Below are 16,951 nucleotides of genomic sequence, written 5' to 3' on the forward strand. Positions count from 1 at the left end.
CAGACATGACTGTCCTTGACACCATTCACTTAACACCCAAGGTCATGCAGCCTTTTTTAGGGGGATGTATAGATGAGATGAGAAAGTCATACTCAGGGACCACTGTGTCACTGCCCTTTCTCTTGCTGTGATCTGTAAATAAAAGCAGTGCTGAATTGACCTACTTCACAGGTTAAAGACACTTGGAAAGTACAGAACTGGTATTCGCTGTTCCCTCTCCTCCTCTCCCCCAGCCCAGACCACCACCATCTCTTACCTGAATCACTGAAACAGCTTCCTAACCAGGCTCCCTGCCGCCAGGCTGGCCCCACCCCAATCCACTCTCTAAACAGCAGCCAGAATTACTAGAAAGCTGGTCACATCACTCCCTTGCTTCCACTCCCTGTCTTTCTCTGCTCTTAGGATAAAACCAAGCTCCTTAGCAAGACTTCCAGGACACTGTAATGTCGAGCCCCACCTGTCTTAGCTCATCTGTCGAAAGGCAAACCCTTCCACTTCACCCAGCAGCCACACAAACTCTTTGCACACCGAGTGTGCTTGTCTCAGTGTTAGGTGCCTAGGGTTTGAACGAATGAGTAGGTGCTTGATGGCAAGTGCTCCTGGCACTGATGGGCACGTTCAGTGGGTTCTCCCTTCAACTCTATTCTCCTCTGGGTATTTGGGGAATAGGAGCTTCCATTCCACCAACGCTTCATCAGGAGGAGTTCCTGGGCCAGAAATCGCTTCCCTTTTTCTAGTGTCTCTCATCTGAATGTCAAGTCCAGCTTGGTCAATTAAGCAGGTGCTCAGCTCCCTGGACATGCTAGACAGTGGGTTGAATGCTCTAGATTTCCACAAATGCAAAGTTTGTGCTCTCAGGAGCTTGCAGGACAAGACAGAAGGAACTGCAGCCCCTACAAGACAGTCAGGACCAGGAAGGAGGGAGTCTGTGGAAATGGAGGTGAGGAGGGTTTTGTGGGGGCCTCTTCCCTGGGGAGCCAGTGCTCCAGGTAGGAGGACCAGCAGGGACAGAACTTGATAATCCAAGAGTTACAAGGAGAGCAATCCTGGATCACACCTACTATGTGTCAGCTACTGCCCTGAGCCCTTGACAGGTATCACCACACTGAATCCTCACAACTCCCCATGATCCATGTTTATCATTTTCCCCATTTACAGAGGAGGACATCGAGAGGCTTAGAGAGAAATTTCCCCAAGATTCTATAGCAGGTAAGTGGTGGGGCTGGGATTTTAAACAAGACCTATCAGACTCCAGGGCCCACAGAGAAAGGCATGTGAAATGGCCCAAGCAGATAAGAAACTGTGGCTGAACAGAGCAGATGCTGACAAGGAACAGATTAAATGTGGATCAACTTAATGTGATTCTCATTGAATGCAAACCGGTTCCAACATATTTCCTCAGGGAATATTCAGCATTTTCTTGCAGGTAAATGGAATTGAATGCAAAATTCATGATTTTTTTTTCAAACAGAAGTCTTCAACATTTAAGAACCTTCTCAATCTGCTCCAGCTGGCCGTTAATTTTTGTACTTTAAATGATGTCTGTTTGTGATACACATTATGCTATAAACAGGTTTGGTGTGAATCATGGTGTTTTAGTTAGAATACTAGTTATTCTCAAGAAGTCATCTAAAATAAGCCTTGTATAATTACTTGAGGAAACAGACCTCCAGAGACAAAGTGACCCCGCAGTAATCACGCAACTTGATCGATAAGGGTGAGCTTGCACTAGCTTCCCAGTCCCCTAACTAATGCCCTCGTTGATCCAGAAACTTCTAGGTGCCTGGCACTGGGCAAGAACCTATTGTGGTGTCAGAGGAAAAATGAAATAAAGTCCCTTCCCTCAAGCTGCTCACATTATTTTTTTCTTTTTTGGTGCCTCCTTATTGAACTTGAAAGCAGTACCACGTCCCTTAACCCTTAACATAGCATCAGATCCCACATGTTAAGGGCTTAGTCCCACAGTACTGCTCCCACTTCAGATGCCAATTGCAAATCTATGTCGTTACCTGTGCTTCTGACCAATTGGCTATAAATTGGAAGTTCCTATGACCCCTTCCTTATGTTTGATTAATTTGCCAGAGGGGCTCACAGAACTCAGAGAAACATTTACTTATGTTTACCAGTTTATTATAAAGGGTGTTGTAAAGGATACAGATGAAGGGGTACATAGGGCTGGGTTCAGAAGGGTCCCCAGTGTAGGAGCGTCTGTCCCCATGGAGTTTGGTGTGCACAGTCCTCCAGGCACATGGATGAGTTCTGGTTCACCAACCTGGAAGCTCTGTGAACCCATCTTTTTTTTTATAAAGCCTTGTTATAAAGAAACAACAGGCCCCAAATGGAGTCACTTGTGCTAAGCCCCATGTCAGCAAACCAAGACAACATACCTAGCCTGACTGCAGTCTCAGCCTCTCCCAGTAATGTAGTCTTAACCAGTCAGTCTGGAATTTCCTGATCAGCAGTAGTGAGGTAATCCCCCTGATAGACCCCTTCATCCCTCCCCCAAAAGATGAGGCAATCCAGTTTTTCCTTGCCCTTGCCCCCTCTGTCTGTAAAAGCCTTCTACTTTGTATAGCTCCTTGGAGCTCATTTCTACTTGCTAGATGTGATGCTGCCTGATTCATGAATCCTTGAATAAAGCCAATTGGATCTTTAACTTTACTCAGTCGAATTGTGTTTTTTAACAGGCTTATTTTATAGGCATGATTGATTAAATCATTGGCCCTTGGTGATAGAACTGAATCTCCAGGCCCTCTCTCCTCCCCAGGTCTCTGGGGTGGGACTGAAAGTTCCAACCCTCTAATCACGTGGTTGCTTCCCCTGGCAACCAGCCCCCACCTTCAGGTTACCTGGGGGCTTCCCCCAAATCATTTCATTAACATAACACAACCATCTTTATCTTAACAGTTAGGAAATTTCAAGCGTTTTAGGAGCTATGTGCCAGGAACAGTGGATGGAGATGAAATATACATTTCTTTTTATAAATCATAATGTCACTGAGGAGTTGGTAGACAATGTTCACAAGCAGCTCTGGCCAGCCAGGAGGAGCCAGCGCCAGCACACCACTGTGTGTGTGTGTGTGTGTATTTGGGGAGAGTGGATGCATAAAGAATGCATGAATGAATGAAACAGCGAGAGATACCAATTCTGCAAAAGTGATAGGAGAGAACTGGAATGAATGGGATGTTTTTATAACTGCAGTAAATAGACTTTACAAATAAAATAGGCCAGGATCAGTGTAAAAAGCATCTTAAACAGCTTTTCCAAATTACTTTCAAAGAATCATGCCTGTTTTTTCATAAAGGGCCATGATGACAAAGTGCAGAGGTCACTACCTCTGTGACCTTGGGCACGATACTTAACCTCTCTCTAAGTCTCCCCATCTGTAAATGAGGGCAATAATACCCATCACAGGGCTAGTATGACGAGGGCACCAAGCAGAGGCCTTACCAAACGGCAGAGCTAGCATCTGAGCCTGGGCAAAGAACTGAGGTGCAGGCTACATCCTAGAGGATGAGTATACCCCCCGCAGCCTGCACAATTCCTGGAAAATGGCAGATGTGCAATGATTCTTCTTGAAATAAATTTGGAGTAAGGGTAGTGGGGGTCAGCATGCTAGTGTGTAATGTGGAAAGAGCATACACTATGAAACAACCTCTATTCATTTTCCATGAGCTTCCTAATTGTACGGGATACAAAAAATATAGATAAAGATAAAATGCTTTTTTCCCCCCAAAATGCCCTAATCTGTGCTTCAATATCAAGATTCACTGGGACTATTTTCACTTTCACTGTTCTTAGCATTCTGATCTCATTGATGGATTCCTACATGAGCTGAGACCCTGCTGAATTTCATTATACTAGGTCTTCTGGGCATATTGATTCTTTTTAGAAATAAGGCAATAAATTGTCCACAGACATAATGACCAAACCCACTGCCAAGGGAGAGAATACAGAGGCAGGTTTCCTCACTGCATCATCTGTCTTTAACTGAACTTTTATCACGAGTTTGAATTTCTGAATCAGCAGTAGGTATCAATGGCTTTAAAAATATTTGTTCCCTTTGAGATAGTAATCCCATTTCCGAGAATCAATATCCAAGAAATAGTTTTCTATGAAGACAAAATTTTATACACAATCATAAGCATCACATTATTTATTATGAAGAGAAAAGGAAGCCACTCAAATGATCAATAACAGGGTCAAGAAAGTTTCGTGTTATGTAACCATGAGAAGTGAAGTTTACAAAAACTATGTTAGCACGGGGAAAAAGCCTACAAGAGGAGATTAGATAAAAGCAGCATAGGGCTTCCCTGGTGGCATGGTGGCTGGGAGTCTGCCTGCCGATGCAGGGGACACGGGTTCGTGCCCCGGTCCGAGAGGATCCCACATGCCGTGGAGTGGCTGGGCCCGTGAGCCATGGCCACTGAGCCTGCGCGTCCGGAGCCTGTGCTCCACAGCGGGAGAGGCCACAACAGTGAGAGCCCTGCGTACCGCGAAAAAACAAACGAAAAAAGCAGCATATAAAATTGTACATTGATTATGATTATGAATATCGTAGGGAAACTTACCCATAGGGATAGAAAAGACATGGGCCAAAATAGCAACAGTGATTTGTTTTTATGGTTTTTGATGTTTTCTTCTTAACAATTTTTCTCCATTTAATACATTTTTTGTAATAAGCGTACATCACTTGAAATTAATCTTTACAATTTGAATTTTTTAATAGTACATGTAAGTACACTATAGCCTTTCTAATGCGGCCAGCAGATCTATATGAAGGAACATGTACAACAGTATTTTCCATTTTTCGCTTGTTGGAAATACTTAGTCTAACGTCCTATTCTATAGTGTTAATGTGATTTGCACTCACTCTCCCATGGATGCAACCTTGAGTTCGTTTTATGTGGCAGAGTCAGTAACTTAATGTGGCCTGGAATTTGCTTACGCACACAGAAATGCAAAGAAGAGCCACTTCCATCATCTGAAAAATCAGATGTAGGCGCCAGATCATAGTCTCTTTCTCCACTAGGATAAATTCTTCTGTATTTCTCAAGAGTTTTTGTTTAGTCTCATTTTTCTGTCCAGTCACTTCCTTGATCCAATAAATAGCTCAGGAAGGAGTTACTCTAAATTCTATGCCTGTAAATACTATGTTCAATCCACAGGATGGGCACTGGGAACACCTCTAACGTGCTTTCAGTCCAATTCCCCTCCAAGCCACCGTCCAGGTAATAGCCAGGGTGATCTTTCTAGAATGTAACTCTGGTCCTGACACTTCTCCACCTGGCTTAAGCATCTTCAGTGGCTCCCATGGGCATGTCAGGTCCTCCTCCATCTTGCCTGTTAGCATCCTTTCCCCCCACCCTCTAAGGGCCACTCACATCCAGTTCCTACCATTCCGAGACACAGCATATTATTGGTGCTCATACTACTAGGGAAAGACACAAGTTGTTGGCCAACCCACAGCTTTTCCCAAACCCTTTTTCTTTTGTCACCTCCCAGCCTAGAGGTGGGAAAGGTGGAAATTGGCTCTCAGGTAGGAATGGCCATGGGACATATTTATGGGCAGATTTGGCCAATGAAGTACAAAACAAAGTCTGCTGGAGGCATCTGGGAAAGGTTTGCCTTCCCCTTTCCTCTTAGGACATAGATGTGAAGCCTGAAGCTGGAGCAGTCCCGCTGTGACCATGAGGCAATTATCAGCAGGAAGAAACACCAACAAGCAGCAGACAGTGGATCTGAAGGAGGGAAAGCAGCTGAGTGGTTACTGGTATCACTGAGATGCCAGACCAGCCTTGAGGCCATGCAGCTCTGACTCCTTGAAGAGTGAATAAGGGGTTCTGTTGCTTGCAGCTACATTTCTCCTACCAGACTCACTCTTGCCTCACATTAGGAAATGTACACAAAGTGGTGACTTCAGTGCCTGGAACATTCTAGAAGGTCAATCCATGTTATTCTCCTCTCTCTTCCTCCTTAGTATCCCTTTTGGGCCAACTTACTCACCTGTTGGGAATACACTGTACCCCAAATTGTAAATTTTACTGAGAAATACCAGGTTGTGTATCTGTATACATGATTTGACTGCCTGTGACAGAAATGAAGTTGAAGTGGCTGAGGCAAAAATGGGACCTCATGGAAAGGATCCCTCCCATCTGCAGGGACGTAGTGGTTTCCACACACAGCTGTCACCAGCAACACAGGCATCGCCAGGAAGCTCTCACCACCTTTCTGTTTCTCCTTGGCTGTGACTTTTTTCTTTCTTACTCTGCAATGGCTTCCTTCACGGTGACAGGGAACTGACACACTGACAACTCCTGAAGTTACTGTGGAACCCGTACCCGGAGAGAATGGTTCTCAGTTTCAGAGTGAAAAATCCTAGAATTCTGATTGGTCTGCTTGGGTCAGGTGTCTAGCTGTGGGCCAATCAACAATGAGGGGGTGGAGCAAAGCCACATACGTTCTACCCACTGCAGGGCTGGTGTGGAGCAGGCTCTGTGCTCAGCTGGACCCCGGGTGATAGGTTGGTGTCCCTCACACCACAGCCCCTGCCCACCTTCCCCAGTACACAGAACCGGTCACCCTAAAGCAGCATAAGTTACCCAAGGGCAAAAGCCATTATTCGGCATGTTCATAAAAACCGTCTTGGTTTGGGTGTCCCCAAAAGCACAGCCTGAGGCTTCTAAGAAGCACACAGAAGTCCCTTTCCTGCTTAGAGGATGGGAGCCCGTGCTTGAGGTGGGCACAACGTGGTCTGAGCGCCCTGGAATGAGTCACTGCAGCTGAGAGAAGAGACAGGCTTGGAGATGTCATATCAGGGCCCAAACATGTCTGCTACACAGACAGAGGAGGGTGTAATTCCAGAGCTGCCTTTTCTTAGACGTTAGAAGGGTCCTTGGTTCAGTACAGAGCTAGCCTGACCTAAGTAAAGATTTGGCCAAAAAAAGTGGACCCAGACAACAAGGTCCTCCTGTATAGCACAGGGAACTATGTTCAATATCCTGTGATAAACCATAGTGAAAAATAATATGAAAAAGAATACACATATATGTATAACTGAATCACTTGGCTGTAGAGCAGAAATGAACACACTGTAGATAAACTATACTTCAATAAAATTTTTTAAAAAGTGGACCCAAGATTTCCAGACCACCTACATGGTGCCTACCCTACCAGATGCCCCAAACATTATTTTGGATGAAATTCTGTAATCCTAACGTTACTGTCTCCTCGTCCCCATGTTAAAGAAGACAGAACTAAGACTCAGAGATGTCAAGTAACTTGTCCAAAGCCACCCAGCTGGAAAGTGGCAAAACTGGCGTTCGAATCCAGAGCTGCCTTAGTCCACGAAGCCCAGATTCTCACACAGCACCTTGCTGTCCCCAGAAAGGTTCAGCGCAAAGGGAAAGCCAGTGCCTGAGAGTCTCTGAGACGGTGACCTCATTCACACAGCCCTGCTCAGCTAGCCTGGGTTGCAAAAGCTGGACATTTTTAGCACGTACCCAAAAGAAAATTAAAACATGCAGAAATGTACAACCGAAAAATCTCAGTGATCTTAACAACAAAAAGTAATAGGAATAACAACGGTGGGCCAGGATGCAGGGAAGTTTGTGGGTTTCAGTTCCTCTGTTTCTACCTTGAGTCTTGGGGCACAACCCCAACCCCAGAGGACATTTCCTTGTCGAGCTCTCTAGTGCTGCAGTGGTCGCCTCAGGTCTCAGTATGCACAGGTCATCCGGAGACATCCAGCCTCGGATGCCTGTAACTCATCGTGAGCCAAGCAGAGGCCCAGGGCCAGGAGGTGCAATCAGCTCAGAGTGCAATGAGATGCCGCAGTCATTCATCAGAGATCCAGGGACTGGATGGACGCAAATGATGACTCAGAAAAATGATGATGCCAGGGCCGAGGGTGAGGCATGGAGTGAAAGGGCAACGTTAGACAAAGAAACCACAGTGTCACTTCTGTCTTCAGGAAGCTCCAAGAAGAAACCCCCAGAGACAGGAGACCCCAAAAATTCAACAGCAAGAAGCAAAAGATGAGGAGGGGTTCCCTGGCACGACCCCCTCCACCACAGCAAGGGTGTCAATCATCGGGTATCACAGAGCAGAAAGGGTGGTCGGCTCTGGGTTAGAATCTTTTTCATGTCTTGTGTGAAAATTCACATGAAGCAACGCAGGTGACCCTGACACACAGCATGTGTCCAATCACTGGTGGCTTCTTTCTCGTCCCTCCTTCCCCAACCATCGCCCCGAGCCCCAATTCTGTCTGAAGGTGATGATTTTGTCATTTGAACTTTTCAGCTCATCATGATGCTCAGCTCCCTGGGGCCCCCTCACTGGTCTTTCTCCCCTTCACCTGTGACCCTGCAATCAACCTTCCAAACCAGCAGAGACAGTGAACCAATGCCAGGGCAGGTCACACCCCTGCTTAAAGACTCTCCAGCAGCACTCAGAAGAAAATGCAAAGTGCCCCCCCTTCCAGCCTCCTGAATGGCCAGCCTCCCTGACCACATCTCCCAACACTGATTCCCGTACTCAGTGCCCTCCAGGGACGCTGGCCTTCACGCCGTCCCTTGAGTCTCCAGGTTCTTTCTTGCCTCAGGACTTACACATGCTGTTCCCTCTGCTGTGATGCTCTTCCCCACAATACCTAGAGGGCCTCCACTCATCCTCCAGATCTTAGCTTAGCTGTTACTTCCTCTGGAAGTTTCCCCACCCAGAGGCCCCTGTCATGGCCCCCATGTCCCTCTTCATAGCGATTATAAGAATTGAAACTGATTTATTTCTCATGTAAGAAATGAATCATTTATGTACCATTTCAGTCTGCTTTAAGTTGTGTGTGGCTAGGATGGTGTGTCTGTCTCACTCCTGGCTGAAGCTCCCACACCAAGCCCTGGCACATCAGAGGTATTTAATAAATATTTGATAAATAAAATGTTTAATAAAGAGATAAATGTCACCTATCCTGGACAGATAACATGTTATCCTGGGTTAAAAGACCTTCAAAGGAGTTGCCTATTCTTCATTCACATTTGGGCTTTAATGTTTAGTCATCTTTCTTTTCAGAGAAACCAAAAAGCCGAAACAAAATAAAATAAAAAGAATTTTGCACCCTTCACTGACAATGAACACCAGTGTTTCTCTCTCCTTTAAGAAATGATCTAGGGCTTCCCTGGTGGTGCAGTGGTTGAGAGTCCGCCTGCCGATGCAGGGGACACGGGTTCGTGCCCCGGTCCGGGAAGATCCCACATGCCGTGGAGCGGCTGGGCCCGTGAGCCATGGCCGCTGAGCCTGTGTGTCCGGAGCCTGTGCTCCGCAACGGGAGAGGCCACAAGAGTGAGAGGCCCACGTACAGCAAAAAAAAAAAAAAAAACAAGAAATGATCTTATAATCATAATGGTCATCATCACGCAGTATTTAGGGTGTGCTGTGTTGAGAGCTGGACTCAGCTCATCCTCACAGCCACCCCAGGGTGGAGCACTGCCCTCACCTCCCTCCCATGTCACGGATGAGCAAAGGGAGTCATGGGTGCTGAATGCCTTGCCCAAGGTGACCCGCCTAGAAAGCAGTGTTCTGGAGGCCAAATCTGGGCAGTTTGGGTCCTGAGCCACGTTCCTGACCACTCACATCACCACCTTTGGAAAGAAAAAAAGCAACCCAATCTCTTTGCGCAGCCAAGTCTTTACCAGCAGTCAAGGTCATCGGTAATGAACTTGTCTCCTGCTTCGTGCTGGGCCCCCAGAGGCTGGCGCCGCAAAGAGGAGGCGAGTCAGGGCTGGGCCTGGCCTGGACACAGCACGTGATCTCAGAAGGAAGCTTCAGGGGAACGTGAGAGCAAATCACATCTTAGCTGCTTGCTGGTAAATCGACTTTCCCCTCAGCCACCTCTCAAAGGCATTTTAGGGAAAATGACCGCGTCTGTGGCCCTTCTGAATTTAGTTAGTCTCTTCTGCAAGCAGCCCTAGAAGCTCCTGCCTGGCCAAGTGGGCCACCCCGGGGGTCTCCTGGGCCCGGACTTCATGTCAAAACCGGCTGGAAGCTTTCAGAAGTGTCAATCCCTGGACCCCTCCCAAACCAAGTGGAGGGAGTCTCTGGGCCTGGGGACCAGGCATCACAGTCATTCAAAACTCCTCTGGGTGTCTCTAATGTGCAGCCATGGCTGGAATCCTGACCCAGACCACATTCCTCTCCAGGCAGATGGAGAGACTGGGGCCTGGAGATGCCGAGGGCTAACTCAAGGGCCCATGGGGCCTGGTGGTTTCCTTCTTTAAAATTTTTACATTTATTTTTATTTTTGGCTACGTTGGGTCTTCGTCGCTGTGCCCGGGCTTTTCTCTAGTTGCCGCGGGCGGAGTCTACTCTTCGCTGCAGTGCGCGGGCTTTTTATTGCCGTGGCTTCTCTTGTTGCAGAGCACGGGTTCTAGGTGCTCAGGCTTCAATAGTTCTGGCGCACAGGCTCAGTAGTTTTGGCTTGCAGGCTCTAGAGTGCAGGCTCAGTAGTTGTGATGCACGGGCTTAGTTGCTCCGCAGCATATGGGATCTTCCCGGACCAGGGCTCAAACCCATGTCCCCTGCATTGGAAGGCGGATTCTTAACCACTGCGCCACCAGGGAAGCCCTGGCCTGGTGGTTTTCAAAGAGAACTTGTTAATACGGCCTCTGTCGGAACAGCTAATAGTCTGTGTTTCTCAGGTGAGGACGTTGCCAGTGAGCTGCAGGGCGGGGCTGATGGCAGCTCTCAGGGCTCCTCTTTCTCGTTCGGGTCCCTTGGCTGTGCCTTTTCCAGAGCTGGAGGTGCTGCTGCCGACTCTGGGGCCTATTTTCAGCTCAGAGGAAGCCCTAGCTCTTCAAGTTAGCAGATCTAGTGTGCAGTTTTGGTGGATATCGCAGCTCAGGCAGGTTCTGGAAGTCTGGCTGGGCTAACTGGGGATGACACATCAAGTCTGCCCTGCTCACTCCTCATAAGTTGTGGACTGAGGCAGGTGCAGATGGGGTAGGGGTGGGGGGCATATCCCTTCTTGGGGGGGCTTATCTGCCTCAGTTCCTCCAGCAGCCCTACTGAGCCCCTGCCAGGCGGCTGGGCTCAGGACGTTCCCTGGAACATTCCCTGGGGACAAGTCACAGAAGCATGGACAGTGAGGATGGCTGCTCTGTCTCCAAGAGCCTCCTTTGTATCTTTCCTGAAACCAGGGTCAGTGAACACAGCGCTGAGCAGAAGCCCCTTTGCAGGGTTTGCTGCTGTGAGCAAGACGGGGACACTGCTTGGTGCTCAGGGGACTCCAGAAGGACCACAGCAGGTGAAATCGCTGCTGGAATGGAGGTGGGTAGAGAAGGAATGCTCACGCCCTAGTCATCACCATGTGTTGCAGAGCTGTTAGAAGCTTGGCCACGGAGCCAGCCTTACCAGTTCGCTTCCCGCCTCTGCACTCACTGCACTGTGATCATGGGCAAATCAGTTAACCTCTCTGTTTCCACATCTATAAAGAGGCATGATAATAATATCTACTTCACAGCCTTGGCTGTGATGATGGAGTGAGTTGATGTGTGCAAAATGCTTCTAAAACAGCCTGGAGCATTATAAGCACTTATGTGTTAGCTGCTGTCTTAATCCATTCAGGCTGCTATAAAAAGTAGCATAGGCTGGGTGGCTTATAAACCACAGAAATGTACTGCTTGCAATTCTGGAGGCTGGAGGCCCAAGATCAGGATGCCAGCATGATCGTGTTCTGCTTAGAGCCCTCTTCCAGCTTGCAGACTTCCAACTTTTCTCTGTGTCCTCACAGGGCAGAAGAGGTGAGGGAGCTCTCTGAGGCTTCTTTAATCAGGGCGCTAATCCTGTTCGTGAGGGTCCCACCCTCATGACCTAAACACCTCCCAAAGGCTCCACCTCCTAATACCATCACATTGGGGGTTAGGGCTTCAACATATGAATTTGCAGGGGTACAAACACTCAGTCTATAACAGTTGTGACCATTGTTTCAGCTTGTGTGATGAGGGCAGGCGAATAAATAGTGAATTTGAGTTTTAATTGCAAGTACTATGATAGTAGAGCAAAAGTAGACAACTTTGTTCTGATCAGCAAGAAAGATGTGATGTTAGTTCTGCAGGTGAGTAAAAATTGGTCCCTGTGGGCAGAGAGGCTGAACCACTAGGAAGTCTCAGTTTGTGCCCCATGACCACGAGTGACCCTTGGACCACAAGTCAGGGTAACTGTGGGATGTGGCCTGCTGATTTGGCTCATACCTCTAGCCCTGGGCTAGCTGCTGGGGTGGGGGTCAAAAGGACCCCATCCATCCATTTCTGGTCTCTTCCATCTTGGGGGGATCCCAGGAGAAGAGAAATGTCCCGGTGGGGCTGTGAGATTGCTTGCTGTAGAGTAGGTGATGGAGGTAAGTAGGCTCCTGTACTTACTCTTCAGGCAGTTCTGCATTGCTCAGTACTGCCTGGGTAAGGGGATTCTTTGGGGTCTCAGAGAGAAGCCAAGGGCTCATCCCAGTTGAGCAGTGAGCTGGGGAAATAAAATATGGCTCCCATGGACACAGGAGCCTGAGCCCTGGGATACATGCCATCTGGGAAATATACATACGTGTGTGTCTGTGTAATGTATATGAAGGTACGTGTCTTCATGTGCACACACAGGGAAAGGGATGAATGCCGTAAGACGGTGCAGATCAAGTGGAATGTGGGTTAGAGGTTGCTTCCAGCTGATGGAAACTGCCGAAGCCTTCGAGGAAGAAGTTGCTTTTGAGGCAGCGTCCAAGGGCGGGAGGGTTTAGGTGTGGCATAAGCTGTGAGAAGGACATGGGGTGGGGAAAGGCAGCATGTGTCTCTCGAGGAGCCATAGGGTTGGGTGTGTTGGCAGGTGGGGCTGGAGATAGAGGAGCAGGAGGGAGAACTGGGGAGAGTGGCAAAGGCTACCAATGCCGAGTTTAGGAATTTGGACTTTTCCCTGCAGATAACAGTGAGATAGATTCAAGAACTATTTTTGCACACTGGAGTGATATAAAAAGTGCTGCTCTTTGAAAGAAAGAGCAGTCTGTTGGCTGGTACAGAGAGGTGAGAAAATGGGGACGGGGGAGCTGGTCTGAGGGTGCTGGTGGTGGAAGGCGGAGAAGAGCTCAGCTCCTCCATCAGACACAAAAGGCAACTGAGCAGCTCTCTGATCCCACTTGGACGTCCCTGTAGGAACCGGTAACTGGAGCAGCGATAGCCCAGCGCTTGATCCCCAGCGCACTGGTTTCTGCAAAGGGCGGAAGTGACAGGAACCCAGAGAAAATGCAAATAGAAAGATCTCAGGGTGACTGCCCAGCTCAGACGTGAGCACTGTCGGAAGACAAATGAATAACCTTGTGGGTCGGAGTAATGCATGTCTGGTCCCTGAGTGCCTAGAGACTGTCTTTTATGAAGTTAGTTCAACTCAACACTCATCCATCCACATCTTCCAGATGCCTGGTCCTGTGCTGGGTGTTGGGGAAACGCAGGGGACAAGACAAGAGTCCTTGGCCTCAAGGAACTTATAGTCTGGGGGCCGGGGTGAGGGGAATGAACCCACAAAAGGACTGGCACTGCACATGACGGGTAACTCCATAGAAGAGGTCACAGGGGGAGAGTTCTGACTTACACATCACTTTCCTGGCTCACGCGTGGACTGTTGGCACTTGAGGGCAGGAGCAGGGCTGTCTGCCAGCGCCAGTACCCACGGCAGTTCCGGGCACAGGGTGGATCTATCATGTGTTTATTGAATGGAGGGAGGGATGGATACACAGGAGCTGAAGGTGTGGAGGGACCCAGGGAGTTTGGTGGTCATCAGTCTCCACGCTCCAAGTAACACGCCCCTCACAAGCTCTTAATTGGTTATGTTTTCTCACTGAGTCTCTAAACGACCCCCTGAAGGCAGGAGGATAGAGTTTCATCACACACCATGCGTCTCTCCTGGCTGCCCTAAATTTTAATCAGTCCTAATCATTATCAACATGTTTATAGCACTTTAGCATTTCCAAACCACTCTCCACACATTATTCTCCCTGGGATCTCATGCAGCTCTGAAGGGCTGGACAATGATCAACTTTACCGAGGGTGTTCGTGATTTTCCGTGTCACGGGAGAGAAGGGAAGCGATGTTTTACCTGTGTCCTCATGCGCTGCTTGCCTTCCACATGCTGTTATTATCTTTTCTTTTACACATGTAGCTTATTTAATTATCTCAGCAACAATGCCAGGCAATTATAATTCCTATTTTGCACATGAGAAACTGATACTCAGAGAAGTCAAGCATTGTCCCCAAGGGTGCACAGCAAGCGAGTTGGGATTCAAACCTGGTTCTGTCTGATTCCAAGTCTAGAAATAATGACAACAAACATGACGAGGATGATGATGATGATGATGGTGGTGGTGGTGGGCGTTTGCTGAGTGCTAACTCTGGGCCAAGCACTGAGCCTGGCACGTCATGTGTTTTATTAAATTAATAGTCAATTTAATACTCATTGAGTGTTAACTTAATACTCAACACTAATTTAATACTCCTGACAATCCCATAGGGTAGCTACTATTGTTATCCGTGGTGCTTCTTTCAGCGGGTCAGATGCACTGCGGATTGTGTATTTCAGGGAAGGTGATGGGGGCCATTACCTGATGCTTCACAGGCATTGAGTAGCTCCAGGTTAAATGCTTTGTGCTACCAGTTTAGGGCTCAGTATGCAGCACGGCGACAATGTATGGAAAATACAAATGAACCGGACATCGGGAGACTTCCTCCCAAGAAGCATAAATGAAATGTACCTTTAGACTTGATAGTATTTGAATTTTGTTTTAAAATACTTATTCTCATGGACCCTAAAAAGGATGACTTCAGCTCTGAAGAATGAAGATTTTTCTAAGAATTCAAGATGGACTAGGCAGCCTGGGGCAATACTGAGCTCCCTGTTGCCAGAGATGTCCAGGTTAAAGGGGCAAAAAGCTAAACATCCAGGATATAACAGTTCCGTGCTGGGGCGGGCGGGGGTGGGGTCGGTCTCTCCACAGAAAGGGGCGCACCAAAGCAAGTAAACAGGCATATAAATATTTACAAGGCAGTGAGGAAGAGAAGGGCGTCCCTGGGAGCTGGAGCTGGCCAGGGGCTGTCAGTGGCTGGTGCCGGCAGCTGGCAACACTCACAGCCCAGGTGTCCTCCGCCTTGGTGGAGGTGAATTCCACCTTGCGGAACATCAATATCAGACCAGGCCTCTCTGGGCCTGAGAGGAAGTGAGACCCAAAACAAGAACATTCTGCTACCTTCCTTAAGAACAGGCTAAACAGGGTAGGTGCAAAGCACAGAAATGACCAAACACCCCCTACGCTGGCTGCCTTTATTTCCTACGGCTGCTCCAACAAATTACCGCAAACATAGTGCCTTGACACAACACTACTGTGTTCTCCTACTGTTCTGAAGGTCAGAAGCCTGAAATGGGCCTCAGTGGCTAAAATTAAGTGTCTGCAGGGATGTGTTCCATCCTGGAGGCTCCAGGGGAGAACCCATTCCCTTGCCTTTTCCAGCTCCTAAAAGCTGCCACATTCCTTGGCTTGTGGCCCCTTCCTCCATCTTCAAAGCCAGCCATGGTGGGTTGAGTCCTTCTCATTCTGTCTCACTCTGACACGTGTATTCTTCTGCCTTCCTTGTCTACTTTTAAGGACCTCGTGATGACACTGGGCCCACCTGGATAACCCAGGGTGGCCTCTGTATCCGAAGGTCAGCTGATTTGCCACGTTCGTTCCCCTTGCCGTGGACCATAATATGTTCACAGGTGCTGGGACGTGTTTGGGGAACATTATTCTGCCTGCACACTGGCTAATATGAGTGAGGGCTGTTGCTCCACCCGTGCATCTGTGCCTTTGCTCAATCGAGGCTTCCCTGCTTTGAGACGAGATTTAACGCGACGCCAAGTTGCAGGATGAGCCCTGCTTCCTGACAGCATCCAATGCAGAACAAAGCCCTTCCTCCCTGAAACCTGCCCCAATCCACGTCCTAGAAGCCCACGTCTTGCAATCAGGCCTCTCTAGCATGTTCTAACTGGACGCCCCACATTCCCAGTGGTGTGTGTCCTTTCATCTCACCAAGCAATGGACCCAACTTGGTCAGCGGCTGGGGAGTTCTTGGTGGTCTTTGGTGGGGACCCTGGGAACAGCTGGGGTGAGAGGATGGAGTGTGCATGGCCGTGGAGGCAGAGGCTGGAGTGGCCCGCTTGGCATGCGGCAGGGTTAAGAAGAAAGTTCCAGGAGGCCATGACTTTCCAGCTAAGTATAAATGGAAAGAAGGAGCTTCTGGATGAGAAGCCCAAGGCGGAGAAACTGCGCTGCAGAGGCTGGGGGCACACCGGTGGGTGCTCCTGGGTTTGGTAGGGTCTGGAGTTTCAGGGGGGCTATGATGACGAGCCAGGGGCTGCCCAGCTCCTCGGCAGCCCAACGGTGGAGATTAATTGTCACCCCTTTGGGATAGAGGAGGAAACGGCCTCCGAGGGTCACAGGACCCAGGGCCAGTAAGAGGGGCATGTGGGAAAGGCGAGCAAGAACCCACCGCAGGGCCTAAAGGGGCGTCCACCAGCACGAGGGCAGGCCCTGGCCCCCAAACCACAGCCCATCTGACTGGCCGGGTCTCCTCCCTCAGGGAGGAAAGGCAGAGGCTGCGTCCAGCCAGCAATCTGGAACCAGAGGTTCTGTGTAAACGTGAGGTGGGAGGCAGGGACGGGGGTGTCCGCTTGCCACAGTTTAAACAGCGTCAGAGGGGCAGCGTTACTGATGAGGATAACACGCTCCCCCCACCTTGGACCCGCTTGAGTTTCAGGTGCTGTGGGTCATCTGAGCGGGATTAGGAAGGAGGTTGATGAAGGAACAGGAAGGTTGTAAGGTCCGGAGGGAGGTCTGGGCTGGAGCCAGACGCCAGGCCAAGGAGCATACCCTGGGGAAGAGAGCATCAGCGGG

The 16,951-nt window shown here is 48.9% G+C and overlaps 1 protein-coding gene across 1 annotated transcript in view; it reads right to left on the minus strand.

Annotated features, from left to right (window-relative positions):
* Positions 1-16,951, minus strand: part of C4H4orf50 (chromosome 4 C4orf50 homolog) — a 116,230-nt gene that overhangs the window by 11,537 nt on the left and 87,742 nt on the right. The gene's annotated exons all lie outside the window — the stretch shown is intronic.

This window comes from Orcinus orca, chromosome 4 (genome assembly GCF_937001465.1).
Source record: "Orcinus orca chromosome 4, mOrcOrc1.1, whole genome shotgun sequence".
Taxonomy (NCBI): Eukaryota; Metazoa; Chordata; class Mammalia; order Artiodactyla; family Delphinidae; genus Orcinus; species Orcinus orca.